This window comes from Talpa europaea (assembly GCF_964194135.1).
Source record: "Talpa europaea genome assembly, chromosome: 9".
NCBI lineage: Eukaryota > Metazoa > Chordata > Mammalia > Eulipotyphla > Talpidae > Talpa > Talpa europaea.
The window spans coordinates 94,887,034-94,903,733 of record NC_140076.1 but is presented as its reverse complement, the minus strand read 5'-3'; the positions used below and the strand labels follow the sequence as shown (position 1 = coordinate 94,903,733).

The window sequence follows — 16,700 nt, the reverse complement described above, 5'->3', positions numbered from 1 at the left end:
TCCTTTGTAAGTTCTGTTTAACTTCATTTGTTATATATTTACCATGTTTTGATATACAGATCTTATCACATTTAAGTGATTCTTCCAGATACTACTAATAAAAGTATTATTAACTTGCATCACTGAATGCTTAAAATATACCATGCAGTTTTCTAAGTTATTAAGTATGTTATCCACTTACATAATCCTTAAAGCACTATGACAATGGGTATTGTTAATATTCCCATCTTATAGGTGAGGAAACTGAGTCATAGAGAAGATTTTAAAATGACACTTTGGGGCCTCCCCGGTGGCACAGCGGTTGAGCGCTGGGTTGCAAAGCTGCCTGCAGCCTCTACAGCACCAGTTCAATCCCCAGCCTCTGGGCGAGGGTCCCACATGGCGCGCAGACCTCTCCTGCCGCCCGCTGTTCCCCTCAGCAGTGTGCTTCGTCAGTCTGCCTTTTCTGCTCTCCGCTCTGGCTCTGGTGAATTCTCTTACCCTCCTGTGCTTCTGACTGTACCCAGTGTTTGTATAAATTAAAAAAAAAAAAAAAAAATTAAAATAAATAAATAAATAAAATGACACTTTGTATGAAAACCCACTCCCTTAATATTTTTCCAGGGTTAAAATGAATTAAAAAAAAAATTTAATGAATTTCTTCTTTAATATTAGAAATACTCTCCTGGTAGTTTCATGGATTTTTTAAATAGCAAATAAGCTATTAAAAAATCTACTTATTGTGTAGTTGAAGTTATTACTAATTCCTTGTTTATCATTTAAAATATTTCAGTAGCTTCCCATGGCTTTCAGGACAGAATTCAAATTCTGGCTCTCAACTCTATGGGCAAGAAGAGAATGGAGGGCCTCCCCTGTGGAACAGCAGGTTGAGTGCAGTGCTGTAAAGCTGTCTGCAGCACCGGTTCAATTCCTGGCCAGCCGGGGAGAAACCCACATGGCGCGGCAGACCTCTCCTGCCTCGCCCGCTGCTCCCCTCAGCAGTATCTTTGGTCTCTCTGCCTGTTCTGTTCCACACTCTATCTCTGGTGAATCCTCTCACCCTCCCGCACATCTGGCCTGTACCCCGGTTCTTACATAAATAAATAAATCTTTACATAAGTAACATATTCAAAAAACTCCAAGACAAAAATGCCAGCCAAAACTATCCTGCAAAGCTCTTCTTTCTTTACGAGCCAAAAATAAGAACCATCTCAGACAAACAAAATCTTCAGAAGTTTGCTACTACTAAACATCCATCCACTCCAAGAAATTTTGTAAGAAGCCTTAAAATCGGGCCTCCCTGGTGGCCCAAGGGGTTAATAAGCACCACACTATGAAGCAATTCACAGCCTCTGCAGCATGAGTTCAATATCTGGCCTGCCAGGGAGCAGCCCACATGGCACAGCAGACCTCTCCTGACTTGCCCACTGCTTCCCTCAGCAGTGTATTTCAGTCAGTCTGCCTGTTCTGTTTCCCGCTCTGTCTCTGGCGAATCCTCTCACCCCCACTTCTCTGGCCTGTACATCAGTTCTTGTATGCAAAAATAAATAAATCTTTACAAAAAGAAGCCTTAAAATCCAGACTAATAGAGGAATGAACAAGAACTGCACAAGATACTGCATAGAACCACAAAATGATGAACAAAATGGCAATAATAGATTTCAAAGTATCAATATCCACCCTAGATGTAAATGCATTAAATTCACCAATCAAAAGACACAGAGTAGTATTTTGGATTAGAAAACAGCATCCAACCTTCTGCCGTCTTCAAGAAATGTACATAAGATCTGAAAATAAACACAGATTAAAAGTAAAGGGCAGGGCCTCCGTGGTGGTGCAGAGGGTTGAGTCTCAGCACTGTGAAGCTGTCCACAGCTACTGCAGCATGAGTTCAATATCCAGCCAGGGAGCTAACCCACATGGCATAGCAGACCTCTCCTGTCTCGCCTGATGCTCCCCTCAGTCAGTCCACCTGTTCTGCTCCCCACTCTGTCTCTGGTGAATCCTCTCACCCCCCTGCATCTCTGGCCTACACCCTAGCTCTTGTATGTATAAATAAAATAAATCTTTAAAAATAAATTAATAACAGTAAAGGGTTGGAAAACAATTCTACAAGCAAATGGCCCCCAAAAGAAGGCAAGGGGTAGACATACTAATATCAGATAAAATAGACTTCAAGCTAAAAAAGGTGATGAGGCATAGATACTATATAAACATCAAGGGAACAAAACACCAGAAAGACATAACAATTATCAGTATAACTCACTAAGTGATTCAGGATATATTAGACAATTACTGTCATCTTTGAAAACAGATATTAAAGAAAATACATATGTGGTATAGGAGATTTCAGTACCCTACTGTCACCGAGAGACAGACCAACAAGATAAAAAATAAACAAGGACACAATATCCCTAAGTAAAGATCTAGACCACATGGTTCTAACAGATGTCTATAGGACACTGCATCCCCCAAAACTGAATACACGTTATTTCTCATGTGCACATGGACCTTTCTCCAGGATTGACCACATACTGGGTCATAAGACAAACATCTACAAGTACATGAAGATTGAAATCATACCAAGTATCTTCTCTGACTATAAAGCATCAAACTAGAATCAACTTTGAAAAGAAAGCAAGGAAACTCCCCACTACATGGAGACCAAAACACCACTGGGTTAATGAGGAAATCGAAGAAATTTAAAAATACCTTGAGGTGTGAATGACAATGAGGACACAGCCTCCAGAATGTGTGGGATACAGAAAAAGAAGCAATGAGGAATGTATATAGCAATACAGGCTCACATAAAGAAATAAGAAAGAACCAAAGACATAATTTAATCTCCCATCTCAAAGAGCTAGGAAAAGAACAACAGAAAAACCCAAAATGCCAGTAGAAAAAAGGAAATAATACTTAAGGCAGAAATAAACCAAATAGTAATAAAAAAAGAGAGTCCATAAGATCAATGAAGCCAAATGCTGGTTCTTTGAAAACAATAGAGCAAATAAACCTCTAGCTAGGCTTACAGAAAAAAGGGAGAAAGCGCAGATAAATACGATCACAAATGAAAGGAGAAATTACAACAGATATAGCAGAGATCAGAGCATAATTAGAGGTTGCTATCAACACTTACATGAAAACAAGTTCAACAATCTAGAGGAAATAGACAAATTCTTAGAATTATACAATCGCCCAAAGGTGAACAAAGAAGAAACAGAAAACTCTAACTTACTATAAGCAGCAAAATTGAAACAGTAATCAAAACTCTTCCCCAAAATAAAAGCCCAGAACCAGATGGTTTCACAAGCGAGTTCTACCAAACATTCAAAGATAAATTAATGCCTATCATAAAAAACTTATTCAAAAAATCGAGAATTGTAGCAAATACGTTTTATGATGCCAATGTTACACTAATACCAAACCAGACAAAGAAAATACAAAATAAGAGAATTACACACCAATATCCCTAATATTCCCAGGTGCAAAAATACTCAATAAATTAGCAAACCAAGCCTAATAATGCACCAAGAAGATTATACACCATGACCAAGTGGGATTTAGTCCAGGGACACAAGGATGGTTCAACATCTGAAAAAAAAACCAACAAAAAGAAAAATAAAAGCCGGATCATACCCATAGATGCCAAAAAACATTTGATAAAGTTCAACACCCATTTAGGGTGAAAGCCTTCGAAATACTCGGAATAAAAGGAACATAACAGAATAAAAGCCATAAGCAACAAACCCACAGCTAACATCATTTTTTAAAACTACTTCATGTTTTATTTTGTCATACATTCTTCTAGAATCAGGTTCACTTTTCCAATTCTGTAGAAAAATAGATGTTCCAACCACCAATTACTTATCTAGTTTTTAAGACTAATCAATGTTTCCTGGAAATGAATGTCTCATGACTAACTCATTTTCTTAAAATTCTTTAAGACAAATTACTCCCAAAGCACAGTATTTCAACAGCACCAGCAAACATAGGGTTTTAGCACCTTAAATTTACCCCCTAAATAACACGTTGTGTAAGTTAGTGATTTTACTATAAAACACTATCCTTGAAGGAAAGGGGTGCAGTTAGACATTGATGCAAAACTTGAAATGATTAGGTCATAAACATGGCACTTACAAAAGGTAGCTTATGAGAATATTCCAGTTAAGAAGTGGTTACTTTTTTTTAACTTTTTTTTTTTTTTAAGATTTGTTTATGCATACAAGAGCTGGGGCACAGGCCAGAGATGCGGGGGTGAGAGGAGTCACCAGAGACAGAACAGGCAGATTGACTGAAGTACACTGCTGAGGGGAGCAGCAGGTGAGTCAAGAGAGGTCAGTTGCACCATGTGGGCTGCTCCCTGGTTGGCCAGGGATCAAACTCGAGCTGCAGAGGCCACGGATTGCTGCATAGTGCGGTGCTTAACCCCTCACGCCACCAGGGAGGCCCCAGAAGTGGTTACTTTTCTATCCCCATCCTTTACGCTAAAAAAGGGGGGGGCAGGGGCAAAAATTTTGCTTTAAAAAATTCTCCTTAAATTTAAGTTTATAAAATTTCAGAAATGCCTTGTTCCCTAAACAAGTACTTAAAAAATAAAAACTGTGCTAACCATTCTTAAAATTCATATATATATATATATATATATGTATGTATTTGTATATATATAATTTTATGACATCTAAGACTGCAAGAGTTCTTAAATTCAGTAGCTTACTGGTTTAAGATGACCTCCATCTCCTTCACTTAAAAACACTTTCTGCCCCTTGAAGGGCAAAGATCTCCTACTTGTTTGGAAATCATCCCAGCTTGAAAACATTCCTCTACAAATCATTCAAGCACAGAGTATGAATGTGGCCATCCAGATTAACATTTGGAATTCCATTGTAAATTCTCTCATAACCTCTTCATTTGGTCCAGAGTAATCGTAGAAGATTTCCAAAAGGATCTTAATAAATCCAAAATCATCTTAAATGTACTTCCTCTAGTTGACTCTAAAACCATTACAATGGCTTTATATACAAACTCATGGTCAAAATGAGGTACTTCAGTTCCTTAAGGCATTATTAAAGTTCAGCATTGTGTTCAGAGAGTAAATATTCTTTCAGCAGCATATCAGTCTCTTTAACAAGGTGATCATAGACTACTGCCCACCTCCAGAGCCCCAAACACTATCCTTGTGCTTTCCACCTTTTGACATGCTCAGGAGCACAGTAGCCTTGTCTAGAGCAGCTTAAGCCTGTATACAATCTACACTTCCTTTGCAACTATCAATATAGGTATTACATAAAATTCTATCTCCAGCAGCTCTAACAATAAACTCACCCACCAGCTGTAGTGCTCGAAGTATCCAATGCTAATTCACGTAGATCTTTCAGCAATTTATCAAATGATTTTTTACACACCATTTGTGCTCTATATCATCTCTCTTGGATCAGAAAGGAGTTTAGATGTCATCTCTCTATGACTAACCTTTTCCGCCAATGCCATGGACACTGCCAGTATTGGTATTCCATTCTTCATTTCACCAAGATTTAAATCTCATAGCATTTCCACAACTTCACTAGTTTCTCCATGCTCAAAATATTCCTGTGTGTTTTATGTTAAAGTCTTCTCAAATGCCTTTTCATCTAAAGGCAAAACTACAGTTCCATAAACATAGTTCTCCTGGTCATTACCATAGGATCTTTCATTAATTCCTCCACATCATATACCTGTCCAGATGTACCCCATACTCCTCTGCCTCCTGCACCACCTTTCTCCAGTAGTCCCTTTCCTTTCCCAGGTCTGGATTGCCTGTCCAGCAACCTTTCCTTATGACTGGTTGGTACAGATATTCCACTTCTAAGGGCTTCATTTCCATTATCCTGGCTTAATAGCCTCTGCCAGAGTCCCGGAATGTGTTTTTCCATAGTTACTTTTTTTTTTTGTATTGGCATTAATTCTAGCTTCATTAATGGAGGATGCTGAAATCCAATTTCCATTTATTTCATTCTTTATTTCCTCAGCTCAAGCACTTTCTTCATTGCCAGAAAAGTCACTTAAATTATCAGTACCTGTGGGGTTTGCATTCATTATCTGCTTATTTTCTACAGCCATTATTTCTTAATTTTTCTTGCACTAATCAAATTACCAAATGGAAGTCTTCCATTAGGATTTAGCCCCCTCGTGTTGCCACCACCGCTGCTCATCCAGGTCCCTGGTCCTTCAGCCTGACCCTGCTCCTTATCCTTGGCAGCCACCTCTGAGTGTCTCTGGCCCCCTCTCTCTGTTTTCACATCTAACATCATCTTAATGGTGAAAAACTGAGTTTTCCTTTTAAGATCTGGAACATGACAATGATGTTCACTCTCACCACTGCTTTTCAATGTAATACTGGAAGCCCTAGCTAGAGCAATTAGGCAAGCAAAAGACATACAAGAAATCCAAATTGGAAAAGAAGTAAAATTATCATTATTTGAAGATGCTATAACAGATATAAAATACCCAAAAAAAACCCACCAAAAAGCTAATTAAAACAATAAAGCAGGGCCTCCCTGGTGGCGCAGCGGTTGAGCGCTGGGTTGTGAAGCTGCCCGCGGCCTCTGCGGCGTTGGTTCGTTCCCCGGCTGCTCCCCGGCCACCGGAGGAGGGTCCCACATGGCGCGCAGACCTCTCCTGCCGCCCGCTGCTCCCCTCAGCAGTGTGCTTCGGTCATTCTGCCTGCTCTGCTCCCCGCTCTAGCTCTGGTGAATTCTCTCACCCTCCCGCGCTTCTGACTGTACCCAGTGCATGTATAAACAAACAAACAAATAAATAAATAAAAAATAAAATAAAACATGCCTCTATAAAAAAAAAAAAAAAACAAAGCAGTTTAGTAAAGTAGCAGGTTCAAAAAACAGTAGCCTTCCTGTATGCAAGCAGTCAGTCTGAAAAGGAAAAAAATTAAGAAAATATCCTATTTATAATTATACCCCCTAAAATTAAATACCTGGGAATAAATCTAAGAAAGGAAATGAAAGATCTATATAAGGAAAATTTCAAAACACTGTTAAAAGAAATAGACAAAGACACAAAGAAATTGAAACATCCCTTGCTCATGGATCAGGAGAATTAACATCAAAATGGCTATCCTAACAAAAGCAATTTACAGACTCAGTGCAATTCCAACAAAAATCTCAATGACATTCTTCAAAGAAATGGAATAATGGGCTTCCCTGGTGGCACAGTGGGTTGAGCACAGCGGTGTGAAGCTGTCCACAGCCTCTGCAGTGTGGGTTCCATTCCCGGCCGGCCAGGGAGTTATCTACATGGCGTGGCAGACCTTTCCTGCCTTGCCCGCTGCTCCCTTCAGCAGTACTTTTGGTCTGTCTGTCTGTTCTGCTCCCTGCTCTGTCTGTGGTGAATCCTCTCACCATCCTGCACATCTGGCCTGTACCCCAGCTATCGTATAAATAAAAAATAAATGAAAAAAAAGTATTTAAAAAAAGAAATGGAATAAATATTGCTGAAATTCATATGGAATCACAAAAACCTTGAATAGCAGAGATTTCCTGACTAACAGGGGTAAGAACCATAGGCATTATATAACCAGACTTCAAACGAACTACAAAGCCACCATAATAGAAACAGTATGGTACTGGAACAAAACAGACACACAGACCAATGAAAGCTAATTGAATGACTGGAAATAAAACCATTCATATGGCCAACTAATTCACAGCGAAGGAGCAAAGAATATCCACCGGAATAAGGATAACTTCTTCAATAAATGGTGCTGGAAAAACTGGACCACCCCATGCAAAAGAATGAAACTAGACTGCTCTCTCACATCATACACAAAACCAACCCAAAATGGATAAAAGACTTGAATGTAAGACCTGACACCATAAAATATATAGAAGAAACATATAGTCAAAACACTCCATGATGTACACCTCAGAAACATCTTTGAGGATGCATCTCCAGAAGCAAGGAAAATGAAGGCGAAGATAAATAGCTGGGACTACATCAAACTAAAAATCTTTTGTATAGCAAACAAGACAGTAATCAAACAAAGAGACATCCCACCGAATGGAAGAAAATATTTGCACACCATGCAACTGATAAGATACTAATATCAAAGCTCTAGAAAGAGCTTCCATAGCTCAACAAAAACAAAGCAAACAACACAGTCAAAAATGGGCAGAAGAACTAAAAAGACACTTCTCCAAAGAAGAAATGAAAATGGTCAATAGGCATATGAAAAAATGTTCATCTTCACTTATTATCAGGGAAAAGCAAATCAAAACCACAATGCTATACCACCTCACACCATTGAGAATGGCCCACATTAAAAAAACTAGAAACAACAAATACTGATGAGGATGTGGAGAAATCCTGCATAGCTGGTGGGAAATGGGCCTACCACTCCTAGGAATCTACCCAAAGAACACAAGAACACTAATTTGAAAGGAAATCTGCAATCCTGTGTTTATTGCAGTGCTATTTGCAATAGCCAAAATATGGAAACAACCGAAATACCCCAAAATAGATGAATGGATCAAGAAGATGGAATGAAATACCACACACAATGGACTACTACTAAGCAATCAAAAAAGATAAACTCAGGCCATTTGCAGCAACATGGATGGAGCTTAGCTTATTAGGCTAAGCAAAATAAGTCAGAAGGAAAAAGAGAAGTATCAGATGTCTTCACTTCTAGGTGGAATACAGGGTAACTGAACAGTCAGGAAAATGACAAAACTAGCAAGCTAACCATAGATCTGTGTATACAGCAGAGGGATGAGGGATGAGGGGGAGGGGAAGGGAAAGGGATCAAGACAGGTGAGGGAAGAGCACAAGGGACTGTGGCGATGGTTCATGGGTGATATGATGGTGGAGGAATTACGGAAACTGCACCTGAGGGAGAAATCAAATGTTGTACAAAAATGAACGGTGATGTAAGAAAAAAATAATGAAAAAATAATGAAAAGTTGTGCTCTTTGAAGATTGTCAATGAAGTACAAAGTTAAAGTGTCTTTAAAACATATAACTGGTGTACAAAAACAATTTCTGGCCCTATTCACAAAACCCAACTTGCTCCGATTTCTCTCTCCCTTTCTAGATTTCTTTCCTACTTTTCTCACATTTCCTGCACCTGAGCCATAATAAGCTACTTAAGAATTCTTCAAATCTGTCACCCCAATTCACTGCTTTTCTTCTCCCGTGACCTTATTTCTGAGATAGTTGAAACTGGACCTGCCATGATCCCTGGTGCTCTGCTTCTCCCGTCCTGCTGCAGACCCCTCTTAAGCCATTCCACACTGTTGTCACCCCTCTCGTTCGAATGCTCAGATGTGACAAATGAGTCAAATTACTAATTTAAATGGAGTATTGATTTAAATTTAGCAAGTATCTATGGAGTGCCTACTGTGTGCCATTCACTATTCTGAATATTTTAGATGGATTAGTCAGCTAAACACAAAATTTCCCTTTCCTCATCCAGCTTAATGGTAGAGAGAGAAGTCACATAAGCAAGATAAACGTATCATATGGTGTGTGATTAAAAAGATAATGAATACAGTGGAGGAAAAACATGTAGGAAAGGGGGAGGATGAGGGTGTCAAGGATTGGGGACTATTGCTATTTTAAATAATGTGGTCAGGACAGGCTCACTAGAAGGTGATACTTAAAGATTTGAAACAGGTGAGGTATGTAGAATTGCAGGAAGATTTCCCTGCTAAGGGATCAAGGGGCTAAGACTAGGCACGCTTCTGAGTGGAGCAATTCAGCAGAAGTAGAGGAAATCCAAAGGGTAAGTAGGATGTTTTTTGTTTGGCCTATGAACTTTGGTCTTTCTCTGAGTAAGATGGAAAGTCATGGGAAGGTTTTGATCGTGACATTATCACCTAAATGGCATTTAGCCTATTAAGAAGATATAATTGAAGTTGATTCAAGAAAAATATTCTTATAAGAATTTGTAATATTTAGATGGGAACAAATAGGGGTTAAAAATTGCCTCCTCCTTCTGTTAGTAGAATTTTCCACCTTTTGATCCAAATGTTATTTATTAGGTGAGGACTTTATTTTTACATTAATTGTAAAAATTTTTACATTAATTGTAGAACTCTCCACTTTCCAGGTGGTGAAACAAAACAGAAAAGCTCATTTTTGCTCAGTTGAGGAAAATAGATGGGAATTGAACCCAAGTCTTCTGATATTTAACCTGAAATTGAGTTTGGATTTTGACTATTATAAAGATAAGCATGCATATTTATTTGTCATAACCATATTAAAATCTTCTGTGGCTGGGCACATCTGTAACATTCATGCTGCTTTGTTACAAAGAATGGAAATTTTAAAATTTGACACTGTCGTTTCACTCAAATTCAGCTTCTTGTTCTTTTCCTGGTACCCAGTAACATTTACCCACTCTCGTTAGTTTGCCCAACAGATAACCTCTAGGGATGCCTCAGATGGGCAATACCCCAACCACCTCTTGGCTTAAAATACACCCACTCAAAATTCTATTCTGACATACAGTGAGGGAGTTAGGTTTAAATCAGTGTACACAGATCAGTATGCAGTTTTGACAGAGATGGAGAGGAAGTGATAAAATCTTTATCATTTAACCTTAAAGTATTACATATTTTAATGACATGAAATTACAGTGACATTACTAAATAACCACATTTATTTTAATGCTTTGTGATAGTTTGTGCTTTCCAATTTCCTGAGCTAATTTGTTCATAGTTTCACAACAGGTAGTAGTTTATATGCCAACTCTTGGCTAACAAACTTCTTTTTGGAAGATTTTTTTTTCCCCCTTGAAGTACAATGTTTTCCGTTTTGAGCAACTTAATTATTCAGAATTTTTTTCTTGAATGGTTTTCTCAAGTTTTAAAACATTTTTAATTTAGAAAAATAACTTCTGTATTCTTACATAATCTTTTTTTTTTTTTAAAGATTTATTTATTTATACAAGCACTGGGTACAGTCAGAAGGGCAGGAGGGTGAGAGGATTCAACAGAGCCAGAGCGGGGAATAGAACAGGCAGAAGGACTGAAGTACACTGCTGAGTACTTCAGTACTGAGTACTTCAGTACTTAGTACTGAGTACTTCAGTACTGAGGGGAGCAGTGGGCGGCAGGAGAGGTCTGCGTGCCATGTGGGACCCTCGCCCGCAGCCGGGGATTGAACTGGCGCTGCAGAGGCTGCGGGCAGCTTCGCAGCCCAGCTGTCAACCGCTGCGCCACCAGGGGCGGCCCAATCTTACCTACTCTTAATGCTAATTCTCAGCAAAAAGAATTTACTCAATTTACTGTGTAGTCAATAGGTATTATAAAATTCTGTTAAAATTTTTTTAATAAGGGCCTCCCAGGTGGTGCAGCGGTTGAGCGCTGGGTTGCGAAGCTGCCCGCAGTCTCTGCGGCGCCGGTTCGATCCCCGGCTGCTCCCCGGCCACCGGAGGAGGGTCCCGCATGGCGCGCAGACCTCTCCTGCCGCCCGCTGCTCCCCTCAGCAGTGTGCTTCGGTCCTTTTGCCTGCTCTGCTCCCTGCTCTGGCTCTGGTGAATTCTCTCACCCTCCCGGCTTCTGACTGTACCCAGTGCATGTATAAAAAAACCAAACAAACAAATAGATAAATAAATAAGACATGCCTCTAGAAAATCAAAATAAATAAATAAATAAATAAATAAGACATTTAAAAAAAAATTTTTTTTTAATAAAGTGGCCAGGTATGATTCTTTGGTGTCCAGTTTTAATATACAGTTAAATGTTAAAGGGATTAAGTATAGGTTTTTAAAATATTACTCCATCTAGAAATGAAAAATATTCAGATGCCCAAACCCAGATCATAGGAATATCTGTAGATTAGTGAAGAAAGTTATTCAAATTTTAAGTATCATAATATTAGTTTCATCTTGTGTTACTAAAAAATTAGGGTAGGTTCACTTAGCCCGTAGATCTTGACTTCTAATACCATTTTCTAGTAGTAGGAACCCAAACTCCTTGGAGAAATATTTGATTCTAGAGCTAGGACAGGAAATGGATAAAACTATTCTGGAGCAGCTTGTAATGCTAGAAAGCAAGGAAGTTCTCAAAAACATAACCCTACATTAATGGGTGTATATTAAAGGGGACAGAGGAGCCAACTACCAAAAGTGATAGCAACTGAGGAAAAAATATTTAAAGTAGTCGTAAATTATAATTCAAACTATAAAATAAATATCCGCAAGTCCATACTGATATGATTGAATCAGCTCATAAATGGGAGAGAAGAGAGAAATCTCTGTGCAGAAGAATTCCAAGTAATTCTGGGCCTCCCTGGGTGGTGCAAGGGTTTAATACGCAACCTATGAAGCTATCTGCAGCCATTGCGGCATGAGTTCTATCCCCGGCCATGGGGCTACCCACAAGGTCTCCCTAATTATGTAGGGAGATCTCTCCTGACTTGCCCGCTGTTCCCCTCAGCAGTATATTTCAGTAGATTTGCCTGTTCTGTTCCCCACTCTGTCTCTGGTGAGTCCTCACCCTCCGCATCTCTGGCCTGTACCCTAGTTCATGTACGCATAAATACCTATTTAAAAAAAAATAAAAAAGAATTCCAAGAATTTTGAAGATACTCTGTCCTTAAGGATAGGAAGCATAAATCTCTACTTGTAAAATGTGGCCTCTACACAGTGACTTCCCTCCAAAGGTACAGTATGGAAAAAGCAGTGATTGGGGTTTGGAGTTTACAGTGGAGATAGCTGGCAGACACTGCCTCACCCAGATGATACATCAAGATCATTGGTGATAAATCATATTGATATTTTGTACCCTGATACAAAGTTGTGAAAGTGGCACTTCACTTCTGTGCCCTTGCAGTAATCCTTAAACCCAGCCTTACCCTGCAAAATCTGAGTGCTCCTCAGAGCTGACAGGGTCATCAAAAACAAGTGAAATCTGGACAGCTATCACTAGCCTGGGAATGTAATGAAACATGACAACTAAATAATACTGTATCCTGTATAGAGCTGTAGGACAGAAAAAGGCAGTAGGCTAGAAAATAATAATCATAAGGGAATCTGAATTAACTGTAGACTTTGGTTAGTAATTGTGTATCAGTATTGGTTCATTAATTGTAACAAATTTGCCATACCAATGGAAAATGTTAATAGTAGGGGACTCTGAGTGTTGGATGTATATGCAACTCTCCATATTTTGTAAATCTAAAACTTCTTTTTATTTTTTTTTTATCCTGTGCTCTGAGATTACAATTTTATGTAAAAGTATACTTTTGAAATTTTCAAAAGTGAGTATATAATTTTTTTTTATAAATTTTATTGTTATATTCCCCATACAATTGCAGCCCACCCATTCTGACCCCAATCCCTCCCCTCCCGCCCCCGCCCCCCTAAAAGTGTCTCTGGTTCATAGTTTTCTGTTGATTTTGATTTTCACTTTCTTATAGTTATTCATTTTCCTGGTCCCTTATTTAAGTTTTCTAGATTCCTGCTATGAGTGAGACCATCCGGTATTTTTCTTTTTCTTTTTGGCTTATTTCGCTGAGCATGATCCCTTCCAGCGCCATCCATGTTGCTACAAATTGCATGTGTTTATCTTTTTTTGAATGCTGAGTAATATTCCATGGTATATATGTACCACATCTTCTTGATCCAGTCATCTATTTTTGGGCATTTGGGTTGTTTCCAAAGCTTAGCTATTGTAAACAGTGCTGCTATAAACATAGGGGTGCAGGTGTTCTTTGGAATTGATGTTTCTGTGTCCTTTGGGTAAATACCTAGGAGTGGAATTGCTGGATCATATGGAAGCTCTATGTTTAGTAGGTCCAGAAATCTCCACACAGCTCTCCACAGTGGTTGGACCAGTTTGCACTCCCACCAACAGTGCAGAAGAGTTCCTTTTTCTCCACACCCTCGCCAGCATTTGTTGTTGCTAGTTTTTTTAATATGTGCCATTCTCACTGGTGTAAGATGGTATCTCATGGTAGTTTTGATTTGCATTTCCCTGATGGCAAGTGATGTTGAACATTTTTTCATATGCCTGTTGGCCATTTGCATTTCCTCTTCAGATAAGTTTCTTTTTAGCTCTTCTGCCCATTTTTTGACTGGATTCTTTTCTTTGTTGTTGTTGAGTCTCATCAGCTCTTTGCAGATTTTTGTGATCAGTCCTTTATCATTAGTGTTGGGTGCAAAAATGTTCTCCCAGTTGGTGGGGTTTCTCTTTGTTTTTGTCATTGTCTCTTTTGCTGTGCAGAAGCTCTTTAATTTGATGTAGTCCCAGCTGCTTATCTTTGCCTTCACTATCACTGCTTTGGGTGATGTGTCTGTAAAGATGTCTTTGATGTGCAGATCACGTAGTGTTTCGCCTATATTTCCTTCTATGTATTTTATGGTTTCAGGTCTTATGTCTAGTTCTTTAATCCATTTTGAGTTGATTTTTGTGTATGGTGTGAGATAGTGGTCAAGCTTCATTCTTTTGCATGTAGCGACCCAGTTTTCCCAGCACCATTTATTGAACAAACTTTCTTTGCTCCAATGCATAGTCTTTGCTCCTTTGTCAAAGATTAGTTGACCATAAATCTGTGGGTTTATTTCTGGATTTTCTATTCGATTCCATTGGTCTGTATGTCTGTTCTTGTTCCAATACCATGCAGTTTTGATGATTATGGCTTTGTAGTATAGTTTGAAGTCTGGGAGTCTGATGCCTCCATTCCCTTCTTTTTTTTTCAGGAGAGCTTTGGCTATTCGGGGTTTTTTGTGATTCCATATGAATTTCATCAATAATTGTTCTATTTCTTTGAAGAATGACATTGAAATTTTGATTGGAATAGCATTGAATCTGTATATTGCTTTTGGAAGGATGGCCATTTTAATAATGTTTATTCTTCCAATCCATGAGCAGGGGATGTCTCTCCATTTCTTTGTGTCTTCTTCTATTTCTTTTAACAGTGTTTTATAGTTTTCTTTGTATAGGTCCTTTACCTCTTTTGTTAGATTTATTCCCAAATATTTGATTTTTTTTGTTTCAATAACAAAAGGGATGGTTTTTTTGATTTCTTCTTCTTCAGATTTATTGTTTGTGTATAGGAAGGCTACTGACTTTTGCATGTTGATTTTGTATCCTGCCACTTTACTGAACTGATTGATGAGTTGAATTAACTTTTCTGTGGAGTTTTTGGGGTTCTCTATGTATAATATCATATCGTCTGCAAATAGTGATAGTTTGACTTCTTCTTTTCCTATTTGGATTCCTTGGATGTCTTTCTCTTGTCTTATTGCCCTGGCTAGGACTTCCAGTATTATATTGAAAAGCAGTGGTGAGAGTGGACATCCTTGTCTTGTTCCAGATCTTAATGGAATTGCTTTCAGCTTTTCACCATTGAGAATGATACTGGCTGTTGGCTTGTCATAGATGGCCTTTATGATGTTGAGGTATGTTCCTTTAAAACTTCTTTTTAAAAGTCCACTATTGGGGGCCTCCCCGGTGGCGCAGTGGTTGAGCGCTGGGTTGTGAAGCTGCCCGCAGCTTCTGCAGTGCTGGTTCTAGCCCCAGCTGCTCCCGGGCCACCGGAGGAGGATCCCACATGGCGCGCAGACTTCTGCCGCTCGCTGCTCCCCTCAGCAGTGTACTTCGGTCCCCCTGTCTGCTCTGCTCCCCACTCTGGCTCTGGTGAATTCTCTCACCCTCCCGTGCTTCTGACTATACCCAGTGCTTGTATAAATAAATAAATTAAAGTCTTTAAAAAAAAAAAAAAGTCCACTATTGGGCCTCCCTGGTGGCGCAGCGTTTGGCCGCTGGGTTGCGAAGCTGCCTGCAGCCTCTGCAGTGCTGGTTCAATCCCCGGCTGCCGGGTGAGGATCCCACATGGCACGCACACCTCTCCTGCCACCTGCTGCTCCCCTCAGCAGTTTCCTTCGTCAGTCTGCCTGTTCTGTTCCCCACTCTGGCTCTGGTGAATTCTCTCACCCTCCCACACTTCTGACTGTACCCAGTGCTTGTATAAATAAATCTAAAAAAATAAAAAATAAAAGTCCACTATTGTACATCTCATAAAAAGTTAATATAATTCCATGCTTTTTAGGAATTATGTAGAATTTTTAAGTATTAAGACTTGGAAGAAATATTTTATAGCTTTTGGACCTTATACAAATGTTAATTTTTTTTCATGTGTGCATTTAGCTGGTCCTATAAAAAGCATCACTAAAAATGTATTTGTGTATTTCTCTTCTGAAATAGAAGCAAATCAGTCTTTGCATTGAGAAAAAAATTTTGATCTACTTTGTTCCTTCCATAATTTTCAAATTACTTTGTTTTCTTTAAAGGATTTAAATGTACTTTCATTTTTATAGTTACTAAAACATTAAGAATATCCAAACCTTTTTGTTTATAACTTTAAATTACAGGAAACTGTTTTTAAAACTTACCATAGTACTTGGTTATGAGTATGGTTTTAGATGTTTAAAATGAGTCACTTTGAAGTCACAGCAAGGCTATCATTTACCACACATACTATTCTAACATTTTCCTTAGGGCAAACTACAAATCAGTAATAACTTACTAAAATGTAGTAGTTACTATTGATATTTCAGTAAGGTTACGTTGATTAATTACAATGATAACTGTCATAGGTTTACTCAATTGTGGTTTCTCCTGTAATTTCATTTTTATAATTTACTTCATTTTGCTTAATACATGAATTGAAAATATTAAAATAGGACTGAAAAATTGTGCTCCTGCTGCCAGTTAATATGGTTG

The 16,700-nt window shown here is 38.7% G+C and overlaps 1 protein-coding gene and 1 pseudogene across 7 annotated transcripts in view; one reads left to right on the top strand and one right to left on the bottom strand.

Moving 5' to 3' along the window:
• Nucleotides 1-16,700, top strand: part of EVI5 (ecotropic viral integration site 5) — a gene marked incomplete at both ends in the record, with an annotated part of 175,135 nt that overhangs the window by 114,166 nt on the left and 44,269 nt on the right. The gene's annotated exons all lie outside the window — the stretch shown is intronic.
• On the bottom strand, nucleotides 4,682-6,075 carry LOC311177323 (programmed cell death protein 4-like; annotated as a pseudogene). The gene has a single exon. The product of its transcript is annotated as a programmed cell death protein 4-like (transcript).